Source organism: Scylla paramamosain, chromosome 21 (assembly GCF_035594125.1).
Source record: "Scylla paramamosain isolate STU-SP2022 chromosome 21, ASM3559412v1, whole genome shotgun sequence".
Taxonomy (NCBI): domain Eukaryota; kingdom Metazoa; phylum Arthropoda; class Malacostraca; order Decapoda; family Portunidae; genus Scylla; species Scylla paramamosain.
The window spans coordinates 22731618-22740766 of NC_087171.1; the positions used below are offsets into that span (position 1 = coordinate 22731618).

Consider the following 9149-nt stretch of genomic DNA (forward strand, 5'->3'; position numbering starts at 1 on the left):
TGATTAGGAAAATAAAAGGAAAAAAATAAATGCGCAAAAAAACCATAATGCAAACAAAATTATGTAATAGGAATGGATTGGTAACTTATAGCAAATGCTCGTTTAGCCTAATCAGTAAAACCATTAGTGTGGGTCACTAATATGGTCTTTATTTACAATTTATATGTAATATTTTCATCACAAAAAATATTTTTATTCATATTCAGCAAAAAAAATAGTCAATCATCACTGTTTAGAGAGAAAAAAAAAAAAAAAAAAAATATATATATATATATATATATATATATATATATATATATATATATATATATATATATATATATATATATATATATATATATATATAGATAGATAGATAGATAGATAGATAGATAGATAGATAGATAGATAGATAGATAGATATAACAGAGAGCGGCTAGCTGCCTTGCGGTTGTCAGTTTGTCTTTTAAGGTTTGTGAGAGGTACGTGTCTACGTATTCGTGTCGTCAGTGGACAGTGACATATGTTGAAGACCACGGGAGTTAGGAAGCTAGCAGTGGGTGTAAGTGACGAGGCGTTGAGCAGCTCGGTGAGTACTGAACAGGGAAGCTTAATTGGTACAGAGTATGCATTTGTTCCAAGTGTTGTGTTCAAAGTTAACTAGCTGTCCCCTTGTTTCCCTGTCACCTGTGCTCATAATAGCATGTTGTGTTCCTAGCTGTCGTGCGAACTGCGGATGCTCAAAGGAGTGTTGATAAACATATATGTGCGCTGCTGAAGACTTAGTTGAATGATTAGCCACAAATAGCGATGAAACTGATTATGTAAACCAGTAGTTCACAAACTTTTTTTTTTTCGTCTTTTCCCCTTTCAACCAGTTCACCTGTTAGGATTTCCTCCTTCATAGAGTGAAAAGGAAATGTAAAAACTCGTAAAAAGTCATTACTAAAGGCAATCCTAGCATAAATTTTGATTTGTATTTATATATAGTACTTCAACAAAACTTAACAACCATATTATGAGGTTTTTTTTTTTTCTGTCGTCCAATAGCTGGTAGTTTTTATTTCCCTCAATAGATTTTCCCCCTGAAATCCTAAAATTTCCCCCAGGTTGGGAAATAGTGCTGTAAAGTATTAACAATAGTCCGGCTTTTGTTCGTAAACAAAGAGCAGACAGCTTCGAACACGCACACACGCAGATGTGTACACAGAGGATAGACTTTGGAACAAGTGCAGTGGTGGTGGTGGTGGTGGTGGTGCAAAAGACGAATTCCACGCTCTTGTCTCACTGTAAAGGGGAAATTGTGGCACTGCATGATATATATGCAGTGTTCAAAAGTATTATACTTAATAAGCCATTTCGTTTTGAATATGTTTATTTCATACTGCATGTATTTTTGCATAATTTCATAAATTTTGATGGAGATGCATTGCTTACTTATTCATAAAGTCTGAATGGATTCAATCAACTCAGTTCAATTCATTCTACACACACACACACACACACACACACACACACACCAGTCAGCGCGGGCTGGTACACTAAGCAGGGTGGATGCTAACGTGCAATGCAATTTCGTGGGTCCAGGGCGAATACTGGTTAGCACGTTAGTCAGATTGAGCTAAATAGTGCAGCTGTTTTTATAAGATTACAGACTGGAACTGCAAAGTGGTTGGAGGTGACAGGTGAAGAGATGTGGGACGGGGACAGGTGTGGGCAGCTGGCTTTGAGAGAATACAGGAGATTAAGGAATGCAAATCATGAGATGAAATATCCGTCGGTGTGAGTGGAAAAGGTAGGAAGCCGCTTTATTGATTAACTGAGACACGGCAGGAAGACAGGTTAAAGTATTAAGTCGCGGGAGGAATCACTCTTGACAGAAAGCACTACGAGTATATTAAAACTATAGGCTCAACTCATGATGCTAAGTCACTTCGCGCCTCCATCAAAGTGCAGTTTTGATCAGCATTGTTTCGTCATTACTGGGCGGAGGTGGGCGAAGACTGTAATCCATGTCTGTGCTGAGTGAAAGCCCCGCCCACACTCAATTTGGTCCTGTCACCTGTCACCTCTCTCTCTCCATTACTTGCTTTGTATACTGAGTTGTTGCAGGCAAGCCAAAATGTAGGTAGTGTTCTGTCACACAAAATATATGTATCTAAGACCTACATCAGTCAGAGGAACCAGAACAACGCGGCGCAAAATCATTTCATTAAACTTGAGAGGCCAAACCAGATTTTAAAATTAAAACATTTTTTTTTTTTCGTTCAGGTAGTTCCAATTCCTAATCATGTATAAGTTATATTTTTAATAAACATTATTAACTGACTGTAACAAGCATGGCGAAGCGTTCCCGCGGTGTTATTATTACTGGAACTGTTCCAGGCCAATGTACGGCTCGTTGTGCGCCACCATTTGCTGTCTCATTTGTAGATATGAATTTGTTGTCTGTAATATCTTATTATTTACTGTGCAGCAACCTCTGGCAACTTGTTAACTGTGTATATATGAAACACTCATTATGATACTTACTTATTATTAGGTTTAGGGGAAGCATAGTTACTAGCGAAATGTATACGTATTAAAAGTTTGTGTGTGTGTGTGTGTGTGTGTGTGTGTGTGTGTGTGTGTGTGTGTGTTTCAGCACTCAGTGAGATAACAAGACCTTTCCTGCATCGTGGGGTATATTCATCAGTCCAAAGGATCATTCAGCAGACACCGACTGACCCACAGGAAAACTGGCTTATAAAAAGCATCGCCGCTTGCATAATACAGATAATTAAGTAACATTTTAGCTTGTTAGTATAAAGGTGGCACAAGTGAGGAGGGATAGTGGGAGCTAATGACTTTGAAAAACAGAAAAAAAAAGATGAAAAAGCAAGATATTGATTGCAGTGGATGCGGGTGGCTGTCGTGGGCACCACATCCCGCAATTTCATCCCAGTGGTATTGCAGTACAGTTTGCTCTGAAGCAATATTTGCACCAAGTAAACTAAAGGTGCTGCGTGAAGGTGACGAAGTTCCCAAAAGTAACTCAATGTAGAATAGTTTCACTAGAAGAATCTGTGGTTTTCTGGGTGAACAGCTATTATTTAGAAATGTAAAGTTATACTTACATTTCACGTTGACTCTTGCGACGGCCGCTTGTGTCCACGCCGCCAGCAGCAGCCAGGGTGCTAGTCCGCCCAGCCCAGGTAGACTTGGCAGACCGTCCGTTGCCGCCCGTCTGCATGCTGCCACCAAAGCCGTCATGGCTTTCCTGCACGCCTTGTAAGGCACCACCTCCAACACCGCCGCCGCCGCCACCCGCCGGCACTAGTCACTGACCGCTGCTGCCACACACCACACACCCACCTTTGGCCGCCCTTACTAATGCCCGGCGTGTTCAGTGTTCAGGGCGGGAAATGTCAAACCGCGGCATAAACTTTTCTGTTTCACCACACCAGTTCTTGTGTTTCCAAGCTTACGACAACTGAGTGAGTGTATGGCTGAGTGAAAGAGACGTCACAAAGTTCTCACCTGCCTGTTTGCTCTTCCCTGACCTCCTCCTCACTCTCGCTCTCTCTGCTTCTTCCCAGCTACCGTCCATATCTCCCTCAGTAGTCACAAGCACTCATCCCTGAAGCACCTCTCCCTCTCCCTGTCCCTGCCGTCCCTGTGCCTTGCCCTCCTCACTGCAGGGCACTCGTTTCCCTCCTCATCCCTTGTCACAGCAGCGTTAAAGAGAAAGGCGAGTCTCTCTCTCTCTCTCTCTCTCTCTCTCTCTCTCTCTCTCTCTCTCTCTCTCTCTCTCTCTCTCTCTCTCTCTCTCTCTCTCTCTCTCTCTCGTACCCCCGGGCCTCATCGTTACCGTTCACCTTTGCCTTGCACTTGATCCGGTTTACCATCCAACTCTAATTCATTTTTATTCTATTATTTTTTTTCAGCTTCTCTTCCCCATCCATCTCTTCCGTATCTATTAACCTCACCCTCCCTTCCGGTGAGGCCCACAGCAATGATCTACAGTGCATCTCTCTTATCACCAACGAGGATTAGTCCTAAGACCTTCCTGTTTTCTCACGCTCACTGTTTATTTTATATTGTTAGGAAGGTATATCTGCATGTGTATATATGTATTACTCTTGTGCGTGTGTATGTGTGGTGTGTTACGTGATATATCCTCCCTTAAGCCTTGTATGTGTGTGGTGCTATCAGTGTGTGTGTGTGTGTGTGTGTGTGTGTGTGTGTGTGTGTCAGTGTGTCGTGGCCATCATCACCACCAGTATTAATACATCCCCGAGCCTTGCACAGCACAGCACAGCATAGCACAGCACGGCAATGCCAACAACATTGAGGGTCTTGTGCACAACCTGGAAGAAAAAACAGAGAGGGGAATTAATTAAAAAAAAAAAAAGTAAAGCATGATTCTTCATTTGGCATGATAAAACAACATTGAAAAGGAATTCTGAAAACTTACTGAAGGAAATGGGGAGTAAAGTGTTATCCCTGTTAGTGTATGTGTGTGTGTGTGTGTTCAGGAATTGAAGCATAGCAGGAGATTGATTGAAATTTTATTGTGTGTTGTGTGCTATGCGAGTATTTGGGGGATGGGGGAAGGTGGTGGTGGTGGTGGTGGTGGTTGTGATGGAGCACTTCCTAGTCGACACCGCCGTGCTCTTTGTTATAATACATATATAAATCTCTATAGTATTGAATGTACCTATGTATGCAGCTTAAGTGCGTCTTTATGTACACGTGTCGGCTATTGATTCAATGATTCTTTACTAATTTATTCAATCTTTTTCCTCGAATCATCGCCAGAAAACAAAGGTGTAAATTTCACCTTCCGGTTTCTGTCACTCCCTCTGCCACAGTGAATGTCACACACACACACACACACACACACACACACACACACACACACACACACACACACTGTCGTCAAGAGAGAGAGAGAGAGAGAGAGAGAGAGAGAGAGAGAGAGGTGACTTCTTTTTTTTTTTTTTTTTTCTTGAGTACAACAAAAACTCATGTGGATTTTACAAGTGGTTCAGTAAGTCAGTTAGTTGAGAATGGTGTTGCTTTGGCGTGTTTCTTGCTAACAGTTATTCTCATACAGCAGGAGGATAATGTAAAAATTATGCACATTACAGAAGCAAATAGCGGCATATGCTTTAGTGAATCTGCATAAAAGTCGCGTTGCAGTCTCTTATGAGCGGAGGGAAATCGTGAAAGAGAAGCATGACGTGCCGCTCTTTTTAGCAGCTAGGCAACAAAGCAGTGTAGCAGACACCGGCGCTTTGCCAGCACGGACCTGCGCTGCTGACAGAGAGAGACCAGCGAGAACTTAATTACAAGTAGCTTTCGGCTGCTCAGCTCGGCCTGCAACACACACCCACACGCAGAAAGGTGGGGGGGGGTTCTGCTATAAAGAGGGAAGGGTCTGGGATGAACATGTATCTGTAGTAAATTTTGGTCATCGAGGCGTATTATCGTGTTTTACCCTTGATGAGGATCCATTTTGCCTGCCGGGGAGTGTGAACGCGGGGGGGCGGGTGTCGGGGTGACGCGGGAGGTTGTATGGCATGGGGCGGGGGTTGTTTGATGTCTGGAGTTAAGGGTGCTCACTTCCACTCGTTACAACTCTCCCGTAACCCCTCGACTTCCGAATACGACGAGGCTTGCCGTTAAATGTCGTAACACTGCGATGCTTTACAGTAAGTGCACAGTGGGCGTGCTATAAAGTTAGTCAGCTCCAGCCTAAAAGCCAAGTATACGATGTTTGGATGTACAGGGGCACGCTGTCCACTACTCGTAATCGCCGCTGCAGACACAGGCAAAAGTTTATTCTTGGTGTGCATCCAAAGGTCTGGGTTACAAACGCTGGCGTGCGTATGCCGCCGGTATAGTTTTTACGCCTGTTGTTTGATGTGTCAGGCGCCAGATGAATGGTAAAGGCGGGTAATCGAGGCAAGAGCGTTCAGGCATCGCTACTGGTTCACCAGTTTTTTTTTTTTTTCTCATGTCGCTGTGCCGTTTAAAACTATCTACAAACTACCCATCCGCGTGCACTCTTGCACTCCGTGTGAAGCACACACTACACATTCAGTGCAGCAATTCAACTAAACGATGTACATGGGCCTTCATCTCTCTCTTCCACACACACACACACACACACACACACACACACACACACACACACACACACACACACACACACACACACACACGGCCAGACTGACACACTTGACGCCTGCGAGTGATGTGCTACACAGGGTTGGCGTGTGGGTTGTGTAGTGGTCGCCCCAAGCGCCAACCTGCTCACTTCCCATCAGGTGTTTTCATTACGTGGATGGCTTGTGTGGCTGGTGAAGGAGCGAACTGTCGCGGACCTGTCAGCCAGTGAATGACTCTCACGGCACTCAAGAGGCGGTAAATGTGGTTCCCTTTTCGGCAGTGGAGGGACGAGTGTTCCCTCATTCCGCCAACTGTAGCAGTGGTACATTGCACTGTGTGTCCTGGAGTACGCTGAGGATGCCTCATTCTAAGTATTGATATAAATGTCTTTTGTCTTCAAGTGGTCAAATGAAATTTTGTCTTAAACTGTTGTACAGCCATTAATTATAAGAGCAATAACCGGTGTTGGGGAAGCGTCAGGGAGTTAGTTCTCCCTCTGCCGTGACCCACGCGTTCACTTTGTCGCTGTCGGATGACAGGCGACACCCGCTCTGGAGTACATCCTTTCTTTTCTCATCATTCCTGGTGTATTCTCTCACATCCCTACTTAAAATTACTAAACCACAGCCCTGCAGACTTCACCTCATAGGCTGCAGCTTACGTTATGCCAAGCGGTGGTCATTCACACGTCAGACTGGTCACGTGAGCCATGTCATGGATGAGTGTGGCCTTCCCCTTCTTCTCTACAAATAGTCAAGTAGCTACAGTTGTTTCCCGGGCGATGCAAACGTTAAGAAAGCGCTATCAATCGTGTAGGCAATTATTCCATTTCTTTTTTTCACACATCATGCATGACTCAACTTTTTCAAGAGGCTAATGACTCGCACCGCCGTCTGGTGTCTGGCGAGCGGAGGCCACCCGTCTTGTGCTCAGCTTGGCACCGGACTCCCTCGCTGTAAAGCTGATGTCCCCGTCCAGTGTAACCCTTGCCTCTAAGCGGAGTGTCATAAATGTCAGCTTAGGCTTTGTAATGATTATAGCTCGCTAGTTGGCTTGCTGCAAGAGTTACTGTGCAGTACACACTGGCAGCAGTAGCAATTCTTGCAGTGTCGCTATCGAACGTGCTATAGAGGAACAATTAGCCAGTGGCTCCGGGCAGTGAGCCTGACAGGCTGCAACGTGCGGCCTTCACTCCGATGCTTGTCCCCTCACCACAACGGAGTGGCGTTGAAGATGAATTTGCTAATAGCTCTGATTTCAGTGGTGCGTGCAGCCTCCTTGGATATAGGAATTGGTTATGACTCTGAGCCTAAGTAGTGCACACTACAGGAAGAACACCTCAGCCATGCTCTCGCCAAGCTACGCCCAACTTGCCTGCTGTATCACAGCGCATCGCTCCCAAGCGCTGTGCCACGCTTATCTATATACCTGTTGCTTTCTTAAGCTCTTGAAAGTAAAACTTACTAATAACTGAAGATGAAAAGGCAAATAATTTCATCATCAAGCAATACAGAATAACCAGAAGTGCAAATTTTCTGTCTATTTAATGGGCGTGAATCACACTGAGTTGAAACTAATAAAAGATGCATGGAGAGGCGCACGCAGAGTGACAAGTCCGGGAAGATGCAATAAAGTGCAGAGATGAGGCCAGGAGATTTTATGAACTAAGCTGGCACACACACACACACACACACACACACATACACACACACACACACACACACACACACACACACACACACACACACACACACACACACACACACACACACACACACACACACACACACAGCAGCAGCGGCAGCAGCAGCAGCAGCAAACACCCCACAGCCTATGTTTACACCACACACTCCGTCGCTTTCTCCTCCCTTCATTCACTCTTATTTCCTTCCCCTTGTCATAATTCTTCTTCCTCCCGCCTCTTACATCCTCCTGTCCCTCTCAGCCACTCACTTACTTCATTCCTCCCGTCCGGTTGCATTCTGCCACGCCATAAAGAGGTTTTCACGTTCATTCTCCTCCCCTTCCTCGCACTACTCTTTTCCCAACATCCTCCTTCCCTAACTCTCCTCACCACACACGTGCCCTCCATCCCTGCCTCTCCATCTCTCCCCTCCTCACCCCCTCACTCTCACTCCCTCGCCTCCTCACTCAAGCCCCGCTACACTGCAACAACGATAAATATTCACGTTCTCTTCCCATCCTCTCCTCACATGCACTTCGTTCTTTCCGCTCCCTATCATCCGCCTCCCCCTCTCTCTCTCTCTCTCTCTCTCTCTCTCTCTCTCTCTCCTCTCTCTCTCCTCTCTCTCCTCTCTCTCTCTCTCTCTCTCTCTCATCCTTTCCTTCCTTCACAACCCCTAAAAATTTTCGCCACCCCACCCCCGAGCCATACCGCCTCGCGCCTCCCCGCCTCGCCCAGCGCCGCCACGCCCCCGCTTCACTCATTTGTCATAACTTTTATCATCGTCGGTAGAGTTCACGGTCAGTCTTAGGAAGGATTAGAGGGACGCGCCCGCCTAACACGACACTGGACCTTGCTGGACGTTGTGATGTCCGCGGTGATGCAGTGGTGATGGTGGTGGTGGTGGTGGGGGTGGTAGTAATGAGCGGGTTGGAAAGACAGTAAGACAGACATCCCTGAAATAGTGAACAGCGGCCTGTGTGTGGTGAACTGGGGTTTGCCTGTAACGCGGTCATGTTGAGTGCTTGAAGACCATGCGTAGCTTACCGGTGGAGGAAGCAGGAGGAGGATGAGTATAGCAAACATGCCCACGCTTTCCATTACTACTTGAAGTCACGTGTAGTGTGTGAGTTTGTGGGTGCACGGGAGAAGAAGGAAGGTTGCCAGGGATTGGGGGAATGGTGGGCAGAATGAGGTTAGCTTTTGTTGGGGGCTGGGGAAGAATCTGATGGAATCTGGACTGGTGGAAGAGGTGCGGGATGATGGGGTGAGTGAAGGCTGAAGAGGGAAGGAGGAAGGGGCTGGTGGTGGATTGGGAAGAAGCAGAAGG

General features: G+C 45.8%; 1 long non-coding RNA gene across 1 annotated transcript in view; it reads left to right on the forward strand.

The window, feature by feature from the left end:
• Nucleotides 1-429: 429 nt before the first annotated feature.
• Nucleotides 430-9149, forward strand: part of LOC135111266 (uncharacterized) — a 39595-nt gene continuing 30875 nt past the window's right edge. Inside the window, exon 1 of the long non-coding RNA XR_010273666.1 lies at nucleotides 430-568. This is a non-coding gene — a long non-coding RNA (uncharacterized LOC135111266). The remainder of the gene's footprint in view (nucleotides 569-9149) is intronic.